The sequence below is a fragment of the Primulina tabacum genome, chromosome 7, assembly GCF_025594145.1.
Source record: "Primulina tabacum isolate GXHZ01 chromosome 7, ASM2559414v2, whole genome shotgun sequence".
Taxonomy (NCBI): domain Eukaryota; kingdom Viridiplantae; phylum Streptophyta; class Magnoliopsida; order Lamiales; family Gesneriaceae; genus Primulina; species Primulina tabacum.
The window spans coordinates 24,148,903-24,163,171 of record NC_134556.1 but is presented as its reverse complement, the minus strand read 5'-3'; positions in this window follow the sequence as shown (position 1 = coordinate 24,163,171).

Below are 14,269 nucleotides of genomic sequence, written 5' to 3'. Positions count from 1 at the left end.
AGCGTTAAATGTCTTTGTTGGAAACTAAATTCCGGCGTTTGACAAAATATGAACCAACTGATACGCGCAATTCAGCAACTGGACTTAACAACTGAAATCAGCTGATCTAATAAAGAAAACTGATCAGTTGGAAACCGATCAGTTGATACATTCAGCCGTATGCTTCTAAGCTAAGCATCCTTCAACTGAACATGTCTCGGGAAAGAACAATCAACCGAAAAAGAGACATAGAAGACTGCAACTGAATATGAAACGCCGCACTTCAATCAATACAGCTTAGAACAACGCATTTCGGCTAAAGTTGTTAAGACGCCGCATTACAATAAATGAAGCAAACAATGCCCAAGAAATAATGAAGTGGCAATCAACGGATACAAATATTCAAATATATCTCAAGTTACCGTTGGAAGGGAAGCTTTATAAATATGACAGAAGAACAGCTGAATAAAAGTGAAGATCACTCTACTCAAAGCTTGCTGTTACTCTGCCAAAATCTTAGCTCACTCTTACTTGGTTTATTCGTAGCAGTCAAGTCTACAATTTGAGCTCACTAGCACTTTGTAATAATCAGTTAAATAAGATAGTGCTAAGATCAGTTACGCACTGAGAACATTTTGTAATACTATGAGTTTCAGCTTTTGACAGTGATAAGTTCAAACTGAAGTGGGTCAGTACAAATCTTGTATTGGATTAAAGTCTATTAGTGGAAATCCTATCCTTGAGATAGAAGGGGTGACGTAGGAGTAATTTAAATCTCCAAACATCCAGAAACAATCCTTGTGTATTCTATTTCAGTTTTGTATTCTATCTGTCAGTCAGTTACTTTCCGCAACTACTTTAGTATAACTGATTGTCATTGACCAGCAAGATTCCGAGAATCAGTTTGTCACCAAACTGAACTCAAAATTCGAAAAGATCAGTTTTAATTGTGAGTGTTTATTCAACCCCCCCCCCCCCCTTCTAAACACTCTTGATACGTTAATCGATCCTATCAAGTGGTATCAGAGCGGTTGAATCTAGTTCTTGAATATTTTTTATCTATAAACTTGCTAGCATGACTTCATTCAACAAAATTCCTATGTTCTCCATAGAAGAATTTGATGATTGGAAAATCAGAATGCAGGCTCATTTAGCTGCACAAGATGATGACATTTGGTATGTCATAACTGATGGACCCATGAAGAATCTAAAAACAAATACAGCAGTTGCCATAACAGAAGGGGCACTACAAAGAATAGAAAAGCCCAGAGATGAATGGACAACTGAAGATAAAAGAAAAGCAAATCTTGATAATGTGGCTAAAGACATTCTGTACAAAACGCTGGACAAAGTAACCTTCAGCAAAATAAAGATGTGTAAGACAGCCAAAAAAATTTGGGAAAAGCTGATCCAGCTGTGTGAAGGAAATGATCAAACCAAAGAAAATAAACTTTCTGTTGTTGTTCAAAAGTTTGATAACATCAAAATGAAAGTAGGAGAATCAATGCACGAGTATGATGAAAGAGTAAGCAGTACCATCAATGAGTTAAATGCACTTGAAAAAGTGTATACCAACAAAGAGATTGCACTGAAGGTAATGAGAGGTCTTCCCAAGGAATGGGATGTCAAGACCATGGCAATGAGGGAGTCCAAAGATCTGAACCAGATTGAACTTCATGATCTGTTTACTGATTTAAAGGCTTATGAATTTGAGATGCAGACCAGAGAAGGAGAATCATCTACCCCTGCAGCCACAACTGCTCTAGCTGCTGTCAGAACAGAACCAATCAGTTCAGTCGAAAAATCTGTTGATAAGTTGAGCAGTGATGCTATGTCATTGTTCATCGAAAAATTTGGAAGGTTCATGAGAAAGAATCAAGGAAACTTCCAGAAGTCCATACCAAAGGAACAACTCCAAAGATGAATCAAATGCCTGCTACAACTGTGGCAAATCAGGTCACTTTATTGCTGATTGTCCTAAACCCAAAAAGGACAGTCAAGGCTCAACTGATAAAAGAAAGAAATCATATGAACACAAAAGAAGACCCAAGGAAGATAAGAAGTCCTTCAGAAAGAAACATGAGGTACTCTAAGCTGAAGAAAACAAATCTAAATGGGCAGAAACTGACAGTGAGGAGTCAGAACCAGAAAGCTCATGCAGCTCTAGTGATGATGAGGAAGTCAAGTGCTTGATGGCTAATGATGCAGAAGAAGAATCATCTAGCCAACAGGTATTTGATTTCAGCTCAACTGATTTCACACGAGAAGAACTCATTCTAACACTACATGACATGGTAAAAGAGTATCAAAAGCTTGCATCATCATTTGAAAAAATCAAAGCAAAGCAAACTGATCCCACAGACAATAAAACCAAAACTGATGAATCAATTGATGGGTTGAGTCTAAAAAGGGAAATTGCTGAGTTAAAAGCAGAGAGAAACAAAAATCAGGTCATTAATCCAGAAGTTGATTCTTGAAAACTCAAAAACATACTGAGCTCATTCAGTCTTGGAACAAGTCATCTACTGCACTGAATGAGATGCATAATTCACAAAAATCAGTTTCTGATAAAACTGGTTTAGGGTTCAACACTCAAGGAGAAATTTATCCAAATGATACTCAACCAAAGCTAAAAACAGACAAAGGGAAATACATTCACTTTGTCAAAACAACAGTGGTACAAGAACAAATTGAGCCCAGTAAACTGATTGAGCAACCTACTGAGAATATGAACAAGGCTAGAAGATATGGGATTGGTTATAATAAAAAATTCTCAACTGATTCACAAAGTCAGTCATCAAAGAGGTTTCACAAGAACTATTCGAATAGCTATTTCAATTACTATAACTGCAAGCCAGTTCAGAAAAGATATAGACTGAACAATCAGTTGAATAAAGCTAAAACACATATTGTATCATCTGTACACTACGCACCAAGCACACAAAAGCCGAGAAAAACCATTTGGAATACAGCTACTGGAAAGTCTGTTAGACTAATCCAAGTGTGGGTTCCTAAGGGACTAATCAGTTCAGGACCCAAATAGATATGGGTACCAAGTTATATTATGTGTGTGATTGCAGGTAACAGGTACAAACAAGAACTCAATATGGTATTTGGACAGTGGATGTTCGCGACATATGACAGGAGATGCAAGTGCGTTATCTCAACTGAACAAATACAGTGGTCCAAACATCAGTTTCGGGGACAATTTCCAAAGGTAGAACTGTGGGTAAGGGTAAGCTTATCTATGGTAACTTTACTTTTAAAGATGTTCTATTAGTAGAAAACCTGAAGTATAACTTGATTAGCATAAGTCAGTTATGCGACAGTGGATTCTCAGTACAATTTGACAAAAACTCATGTTCAGTCAAAACTTCAACTAATGAAATCATACTAACTGGCAAACGTTGTGGAAACACATATAAAGTCAGTTGGAATGATCAAACTTATGCACCAGTTTGTTTTATTGCTTCCAAATCGTCTAAAAACTGGTTGTAGCATAAGAGACTAAATCATTTAAACTTTAAAACCATTGTCTATCTGAGTAAACATGAACTTGTAATTGGTTTGCCCAAAATAGACTTTTCAAAAGAAAAACTTTGCTCAGCATGTCAGTATGGTAAACAAGTATGATCCTCTTTTAAAAACAAGGGCTGTAAATCTTCATCCTGATGCTTAGAACTGTTGCACATGGATCTCTTTGGTCCTATACCAGTCATGAGCTTAGGAGGAATGAAATACACCTTGGTAGTCGTAGATGATTTTTCAAGATTTACTTGGGTTATTTTTCTCAAATCTAAAGACCATACTGCTTCGCAACTAATAAAGCTCTTCATAAGACTTTTAAATGAAAAATTAGTTGGAATTGATCGAATCAGATCTGATCGAGGAACTGAATTCATCAATCAAACTCTTTCAAATTTCCTAGAAAATGCTGGAATTAAGCATAAGATCTCAGCAGCCAAAACTCCTCAGCAAAATGGTGTAGCTGAGAGGAGAAATCGGACCCTTAAAGAAGCTGCTAGAACGATGCTTGCTGATTCTGGTATTTCTCAAAGATTTTGGGCAGAGGCAGTAAACACTGCGTGTTACACTCAGAACAGATCAATGATTAATAAAATCATATGAAAACACCATATGAGATCTGGCATGGAAGAAAAAGTATAATTACTTATTTCAAAATATTCGGCTGCAGATGTTTTATTCTTGATAATGGTAAAAATTATTTAAAAGCGTTTGATGCTAAATCTGCAGAAGGAATATTTCTTGGATACTCATCAGTTAGTATAGCTTATAGAGTCTTCAACAAGAAAACCCTAAATGTTGAAGAATCTGCTCATGTTGATCTCGATGAAACTGAACTAACTGATAAGCCAACTGATCAAGTTGAGCTAGTTGATCGATTTACAGATATCAGTTTGGAAGATGATGACAAAAATGAAAGTCATGGCAATCAAAACTTACTTCAAACACCTGAACCAGAAGTACTGGACCAATCAGATGTGCAGGAAGTCGTTACTAATGATCAGTTGATAGAGCATAATGATAACATTCAAATACCAGTTGACGAAGCACCAACTGAGACTGAAAACTATGTTCAGTTACCAACTGAAGAAATTGCTGATACAACAAATACTGAGTACAGATGGAGAAAATCACATCCACCTGAACTTGTAATAGGAAATCCATCTGATCCAGTAAGAACTCGCAATCAAATGCTAAATTTATTTATCTATTCAGCTTTTGTTTCACAACTAGAACCGAAGAAAACTGATGAAGCTCTTGCTGATCCTAATTGGCTAAATCAGTTCACTTATAACAATGTCTGGAACTTAGTTCCAAGACCAATTTCAAAAACTATTATAGGTACAAAATGGGTATACAGAAATAAACTGAACGAGGATGGTTCAGTTGGACGCAACAAAGCAAGATTAGTGGCACAAGGATATAGGCAAGAAGAAGGAATTGACTATGATGAGACGTATGCTCCAGTTGCAAGACTGGAAGCAATCAGAATTTTTCTTGCTTATGCATCACACAAGAACTTCAAGGTCTATCAGATGGATGTAAAGAGTGCATTCCTGAACGGTCAACTACAAGAGGAAGTATATGTTGAACAACCCCCAGGTTTTGTAAATCACAACTTTCCTGATCATGTATATCATTTGAACAAAGCCTTATATGGTCTTAAACAAGCTCCCAGAGCTTGGTACGAAACTCTTTCAAAATTTCTAACTGATCATGATTTTTCTGTTGGATCAGTTGATAAGACCTTGTTCAAATTTGCTAAGAATGATCACATTTTATTAGTTCAAATTTATGTTGATGATATCATATTTGGGTCAACTAATCCCAAATTATGCGAAAAGTTTGCTTAGCTAATGCAGGATAAGTTTGAAATGAGCATGATGGGTGAACTGACATTCTTTCTTGGACTGCAAGTGAATCAACTGGAGACTGGTATATTCATCAGTCAAACTAAATATACAAAGGAGCTGCTGAATAAATTTGGCATGGAATCATGTTCAGCTGCAAATACTCCCATGAGCTCATCAGTAAAATTGGACACTGATCAAGGGAGAATATCAGTTGAGACGACATTATATCGAGGTTTAATAGGTTCATTGTTGTACTTAACTGCCAGTCGTCCCGATATTGTATTTGCTGTCTGTATGTGTGTTAGATTTCAAGTAAATCCTAAGCAATCACATTTCTCAGCTGCTAAAGAGTTTTGAAATATCTTAAGGGTACACAAAATGTTGGGTTATGGTATTCTAAAGACTCTACTTTCAATTTAGTTAGATATTCAGATGCAGATTATGCAGGATGTAAGCTTGATCGTAAAAGTACAAGTGGATCTTGTCAGTTTCTAGGAGACAGACTGATCTCTTGGTTCAGCAAAAGCAGACATCCATAGCTACCTCAACAACTGAATCAGAATACCTTGCTGCTGGTAGTTGTTGTGCATAACTGATCTGGATCCAGCAACAACTGAGAGATTATGGAGTAATTACAAATGAATTGCCCATATTTTGTGACAATACGAGCACAATTGCCATCACCTATAATCCAGTTCTTCACTCAAGGACCAAGCATATAAATGTCAGGCACCACTTCATCAGAGATCATGCTTTGAAGGAAAACATTAGACTGGAGTATATTTCAACTGAGCAACAAGCATCTGACATCTTCACCAAACCATTACCCGAGACTAAGTTTTCTTACTTTCGCAATATTCTTGGTTTAATTGACTTGTCTTAAAATTATTATTGATGCTGTTTTACTAATAAAATTATTTGCAGAAAATAAGAACACAACAACAAATTGGAAATGATACTTTATTAAGAATAAAATCGATTCCATCTTACAGAAGATAATTTAGAACCAACTGAATCTTGCCATTCTATAATCCAATTATTCAACTCATAAATTTGGATTCTAGAAAATGATTCAGTTGTAGAAATCTTCTCAATCACATGCCATTCTTTCCATAGCATTGCTTGTAACAGAACATTGTCATCAACCAGGTCTGTAACATGCCTGACTTCAAAACGATCAATGTATTTTCTTTCTGTTACTGCTTGAGCACGAGAAGGAGCAGCACCACTACTACTTATCCTCTGCAAATCATGAATTTTGAACCATGTTGACATCACTTTCGTCAAGACATATTCCTCCATCGTTTTCTTCAACTCTTCTAAATAAGGACTTAATTCTTCAGTAACTTGAATATGTGTACTGCTGTATGCATCAGAATTACTTGAATCCTACATATTGAACTGTTATTGTCTCACATTTTGTCTCTCTCGTCTTATTTATAGACAGATGACATTAAATGTTGAAGAAACCAAAGAGTCTCAAGTCAACCGAAGCGTTTTTCTCATTTACTCAGGCTTCTTATTTATCAGTTGTTCATTATCAACTGATATCAGTTTGTCATTTATTACTTAATGCTTAACTGATTTCAGTTCATAGTCAACTTATATAAGTTAGTCTTTCATCAGTTCATCTGTTTAAGTTCGCAATTCATATATAACAACTGATGAAATTTATCATTTGCAGGAAAGAGAAAAACAAAATTAAGCTCATATAAATAATTCATTCAACCATAAACGTTTGCACGGATTACATCATCATATTTTTCCTCTACAACAATTATCCACATTTTCAACCAAGTGGATAAAGGTGCGGTGGATGTCTTGACAAAGCTCTGAGAAACAGCTATGCGCTTAAGGATTTTCAGTTCCTTTCGAAGCATTAGCTGATAGATATGACCATCCTTAAAGATGTCCACCCACACAGTTATGTTCAAGTGCTCCCGCACTCTTTTCAACTCTGCCACCAGTTCGGGAGTGGTAGCCTCTCCAGTATTATACAGGAACTCAAGCTTCTGTAACTTTTCCCAGTAGTGAAGACTCTTATAGAAGACTTCATCTTCTATGACAGCCTTCCTTTTCTCCACATCAAACGGTGAAACACTCGAGCTACTCGTATCTGCCATTCTTTTTTTCTTGAATATTTTAATCAATATGACTGAAACTAACCGTGTTACTTCTATTTATAGCCGAAAATCATGGAAGCTGAAGGGCCGTCAACGTTTCAGCAAACTATAATCTTTCTGACCTTTAAATTTATTTTTATATCGTCACTTTAATTATTCTATGCAACGATTAAGGGGGAATATCAGTTTTTAAGAGGTTAACTGAGAAGACAAATGTTAGTAAACTCTCAACTGAAAGGACACGGTCTTACAACTGATCGTTCAGTTGAGAATTTCACTAATCTTCCCACATAAGTTAACTAATTAATCATATTATATTCCAAATCAACTGACGTGACTACAGTTTCATAACGTGGCCTATTTTAAACCGCTCACTTTTTTGCACACACGCTTACAGCACACGTACACATTTTTATTCAAATTTTTTCATGGACTGACACGTGTCCCGAATTTGAACAGTCACGTACAAATATACTATCCCTGCTTCAATTCAGTTTCTTTCTTACGTGTACATCATCTCACAGAGCTTGAATTTTGCAAAATCTCAGGTTTCCTTACTCTCAGCAATGGTAAATCAGATCCCTGCTCATATATTGAATGCTATGGCTATCAACTTTGAATCAGCTTTATCAGTCGAAGAAGTCAATGTGAAAAATGTATTTCTGAAGATTGAATCAACTGGGCTGAGGATATTCTTGAGGCAATACTCGCATGAGATTTACCCAAAAGAACTCCAGGACCTCTACTCAAATGGATATATCAACTCTGATGGAAGCATCATTTCCACTATTAATGGTCAGTTGGTGACCATTTCTGAAGATTCTTTCGGAGAAATCTTTTCATTACCTTCTGATGGACTGGTACACCTTGCTGATGTTAAAGCATCAGATATTGAAGAAATGCAAACTGCACTCTCTGCTGATGGACGGAAAATAAAAGTTTCCGATCCTAAGAAGGAACTGAAGCATGAGGTTCAGTTGCTGGCTGATATCGTAGCCAAAGAGCTATTGGCTAAGGCAGGATCATATGCCGCCCTGACTTTGGAAAAGTTTCAAGCTATTACGGTTATTATGGCTGGAAGAAAATTCAACTGGAAGCAACTTATTTTCAGTATCTTGAAGAATATGTTTTCCTCCACCAAGCAATCCAAAGGATTTGCAGTGCCGCTGAGCTATTTGATGAAAGTCAAAGGGTTGGTAGCTGATGATTCGGAGCGATTATCTAAATTCAAAATTTTCAATGGGAAGAATGTTCTGCAACCCAAGACTAAATTAGATATCTCTTCTGATTAGTTCGTGAAGATCAAAAAGGAGATTGGAACGCAACAGGCTGCTCCAAAATCAGTTAAACAGACCAAGACATTGGCTCAACTGAAGACAGTTAAAAGAAAACTGATTATCAGTGAATCCGATTCCGAGAAGACGCCCTCTCCAAAAGTTGCCAAGAAACCAAGAACACAAAGGACAAAATTATCAACCACAGTAGAATCTATTCCTACTGAAAGGCTGAAATCTTCGGATGCCCAACAGCCTATCAAAGCAGTTCCTCTGAAGATCATCCCACCAGAAATCTCAGTTGGTGCAACAAAGGAAACAGTTAGGATCAAAGCTCCTCTAATCCATATCAATCATCCTGCTGTTCTAGCACCTGCCAGACCCAAAGGTATAAAGATTATAGAACTGGTGGATACTACTCGTACTGGATTGGAAATTCCACACATCCTCAGTACTGAAAAAGGCAAGGGCAAATTGATTGAAGAGCCCAGGCCATCCAATTCCATTCAAACTCATATTGACCTTGTTTGGGAACAAGTTAATAATTTTGCAGCATCAAAACTTCAATCCTATGATGCCTGGACCGCTTACAGAACTCAGATTTTTGCTAAGCAGCTGAAAAAAAATCCCAGCTGAAAAAGTTTATCAAACTGGAAGCAATTGTCCTCAAGATAGTCAAAGCTGCCACAATTGTTCAGGCTTTGGAAAGGAAAACCTATTTTTTTGACCAAATTCGAGCTAAGAAGCTATCTCAACTGCTTGAGAAATTGAAGGCAAACTACATTCCCACCAATCCAACTGCTTATAATGATCGAGCTGTGATCACTCAGCTAGATACAGATCTTACTAGCTTGCAAGCTCAGATAAAAATGTGGGAAATGGATCAGGAGTTAGTTCTTCCTGAGGAAGCCTCTGAAGAAGAAGAAGAAGAAGAAGAACCCTCCTCTCAGCAGAAAGAGCCACCCTCAGAACAAACTATTGTTACAACTGAAGAAATAGTTCAGGATGTGCCACAATCATCTGCTGTGGAACATCAGCTGTACTCTGAAGCCGAGTTGAATTTTTCGAACATTGATGAAATTATTCAAGCAGTGGTGACAGAATATGTTATTAATGAACTTTTATCAGTTGATCACTCCACTGATCAAACAGCTGAAGAGAATACCATCTTAACTAAAGAGCCAGTTAATGCCGCCATTTCTGAACCAAATGATCCAAGAATGATGTCTGCTCAATCACCAGATCACCAAATTGCTGAAAATCTGGAGGCTCTGTTGCCTACTTCTGACAATCATCCAACTAAAGAGTCAGCTCGAATCTCAGATGACTATCAAGCAGAAGCATCAGTTCATGACTCACTAGCTGAAGTTCCTTCAAACTCTCACATTCAGCAGGAAAGCTCAAATGCTGAACAACATCAGTCTTCACCTCATCTGGTCCAAGTGGCAGTAACTGAAACAGATGTTCCAGAACCGAATATTGCTGAAACAATGATATCTGAAAGAACCATGGTGGTTTTTGATCAAGTCTCACAGGAAGCTGGAGCGTCGGATCAGCCAAATCTTAACTCCGCCAAAGATCTTGATTTTGTTCTTGCAGAAATTCAGGAAATTCAGCATGATATACATAGAGTGATTAATGATCTGTACAAGATTCAGCATACTCAATTAGAACATTCTCTGGAGCTAGAACATTCTGATGCATTCAACTCAGAGAAACTGAAAGCAATTCAACAAACCTTAAACTCTCTGTTTCAATCAATGGAAGCAATTAAGAAGAACAAAGGTTTGGCTGAGAGTCTCTCCATCACTCAAGACGTTATCAGCAAACGAGTTGAACATCTAGAGACGCTTGTAACAAGAAAAATAGACTCGTTGCAAAACACAATGCTCTCTGTTGTCTCTAGCATATCCAGTACTGTCAATGTTTTATCAACAGATGTTCGGAAATTCTCGTTGAAGATGGAGTTGTTTGACAAAAAGGGGGAAGAGATAAAAGAGATTCTAGAACAACAAAAGAAATCTTCTCGTTGAAGAAAAATCTCAACAGATTTGTGTAGTCCATTATTCAGTTGATCAATCTCTTATTTTATCTACAATGAGTTCAGACGTTCAGTTATTATTTACTTAGTTTTGTCAAACACCATAAAAGGGGAAATTATTGGAAACTAAATTCCGGCGTTTGACAAAATATGAACCAACTGATACGCGCAATTCAGCAACTGGACTTAACAACTGAAATCAGCTGATCTAATAAAGAAAACTGATCAGTTGGAAACCGATCAGTTTATACATTCAGCCGTATGCTTCTAAGCTAAGCATCCTTCAACTGAACATGTCTCGGGAAAGAACAATCAACCGACAAAGAGACATAGAAGACTGCAACTGAATATGAAACGCCGCACTTCAATCAATACAGCTTAGAACAACGCATTTCGGCTAAAGCAGTTAAGACGCCGCATTACAATAAATGAAGCAAACAATGCCCAAGAAATAATGGTGTGGCAATCAACGGATACAAAGATTCAAATATATCTCAAGTTACCATTGGAAGGGAAGCTTATAAATATGACAGAAGAACAGCTGAATAAAAGTGAAGATCACTCTACTCAAAGCTTGCTGTTACTCTGCCAAAATCTTAGCTCACTCTTACTTGGTTTATTCGTAGCAGTCAAGGCTACAATTTGAGCTCACTAGCACTTTGTAATAATCGTTAAATTCGATAGTGCTAAGATCAGTTACGCACTGAGAACATTTTGTAATACTAAGAGTTTCATCTTTTGGCAGTAATAAGTCCAAACTGAAGTGGGTCAGTACAAATCTTGTATTCGATCAAAGTCTTTTAGTGGAAATCCTATCCTCGAGATAGAAGGGGTGACGTAGGAGTAATTGAAATCTCCGAACATCCAGAAACAATCCTTGTGTATTCTATTTCAGTTTTGTATTCTATCTGTCAGTCAGTTACTTTCCGCAACTACTTTAGTTTAACTGATTGTCATTGACCAGCAAGATTTCGAGAATCAGTTTGTCACCAAACTGAACTCAAAATTCGAAAAGATCAGTTTTAATTGTGAATGTTTATTCAACCCCCCCTTCTAAACACTCTTGATACGTTAATCGATCCTATCAGTCTTTGTACTGAATTAATGGTGCAATTAATGCTAGTACTAGGTAAAATAACGGTAACATTTAAGATTGTAACGATCAGGTAAAAGACGTTAAGTTACTTCTGCTTAAGCTAAGTTCTGCTTTTAAAGCTAAGTGCTGCTTCTGATTTTCTAATCCGTTTAAGTGCTCGAAGAGTACTGCTTTTGTTAATGCGATACGAGAGCTTATGCTTTTATACTATCTTCTGGTTATAGCTATCGCGACCTACTGATTTTGACTCTCATCACCACAATAAAATTAAGTCTAACAACATGTTCGTTCATAAGTTCATGAATCATCTCTTAGATGAAAAATAATAGTTTTGATATCTGATTTATTAATTTATTGATTTTTCACACTACTTATGAAATATATAGAAAAATATATTAAATTTATTTATTATAATAAAATTTACAAATTTTAATAAGAATTTTTTTCTTTTTCTAAATATATAATTTACTTTTTAATGAATTTAATGAAAATTTAAATGCATAATTCATATTTATTAAACTCGTTTAGGCTTGATAAAAGTTTGAATGAGCTCGTGAAGCATGAATATATTCGTTAAAATAAGCTCGAGTTCGGCTTGATTATAAACGGGTCAAACTCAAACATTTAAGATTCAGATCGACTTGACTTGATTATATCCCTACACATATTTCATGCATGTATGTTGAAGTATAAGGGTATAAAGTATATATAAACGTAAATGCGATAATTTAATATTTTACGTTTAATCAAAGAAAATGATATAAAAAACGTAAATACAAAATACATTAAGAATTATAATTATTTCAAACATTTTTTTTAAAATAATTAATTAGTAGATTGAAAGGTAAAAAAGATTGGATGATATTTTGGAAAAGTTTAAAAAAAAACTTAGATATTACAGGCATCTTGTGTTATATATAGATCATTTGTATTAACAAAACGAACCGAAGATTTATCAAGTGCACACCAAAAGTCCGGGTTCTCACATCATGAAAACAAAAGGTGAGAATCTTTTTGAGCCAAATGAATACTTATGCATATATATTTTGTTAAATTTATATTAGTTATCGTTTTGTTGTTTGCATGTTAACATTTTTCTCATGTCCTCTGCGTCATCGGTTAGGCCAATTATATCATATATGTATTATTTAAATTGGAAAAAGTGGATATTTCTTCATATAAAATTTTTAAAACAATATAATTTTATGGATCAATTTTTTTTATTATCCGGGAGCGGAAAAAATCTGTATAAAAATTTTATAGTTTGCCATTTGATTATTGTCATGCCTAACTATAAAGCAAAGTCTTACAAACAATAAAAAAAACAGTACTACTAATAAATTTTTTTAAGTTGTGCTCGTATTATTATTACTATTTAGTTATAATAACTAACTTTTAATTGATTTGGTGAATTTTTATTTGAAATTACAAATATATATTCTATATATAATTTATTGATTAATTTTTTTATTTTCATTATTTTTAAAATCTCCAATATTATCTTTATATATATTTAAAATTCAATCATATATTTGTCAATATTTTAAAATGGTTAGAAATTTCATAACTTTTGATTAAAAAAATTTAGAAAAATAAATTAATTTCAAAATTAGAACATTGTTATCATATTTAGATAAATATTTCAATTAGATAAACACGTAACATATACAAATAATTTTTTTTTTAATTATAATCACTAGTTACTTCCAGAAATATAATGTGGCATCTGGGGGAAAGTACTATTTTTTATTTATCTTTCCCCGTCAAATATGCACATATAAGCCATAATTTAATCCCTAACATCATTAAGTAAAATGTAAGAATTGAATTGATATAATTAATTATTTTACTTCCTTTCACTCAAATCTTCTGAAACATTACTTGTAATATAGACCACAAAAAGAACTTTAAATACCTCAAAACGTACCCTCGATGGGCTGCGTGGTTAATTTTTACGCAGCCTAAAGTTCTGATCTTTTTAAAAGATTTCGACGGGATAAACCTACCAATGTTTAATGGTAATTGTTTTCTAATTATATTTTTAATTAAATTTCACAAAAAAGTCGTCTATCTTGTCTCAAATTTTTCTTTAAAAAAAAGTGACATATGGATTATTAATCGTTTAGTAAAAAAATAACTGAAAAATACCATTTCGTTTATTCTAACATAAACACCAAGTTTTTTATTTTGTTATTTTTTTTTTTCCGAACAAGAACTATTACAATATCAATCTGAATTATATGTACACTGAGAAATAGTTTGCGAATATATTTGAATATTTCGAATAGAACTCGAACTCTTAACGAGAAGAACTAAAGCAAAAAAAATAATTTAAAAATTTCGAGTTTCGATTCGAGTTTGAATTAGAATATAATTAA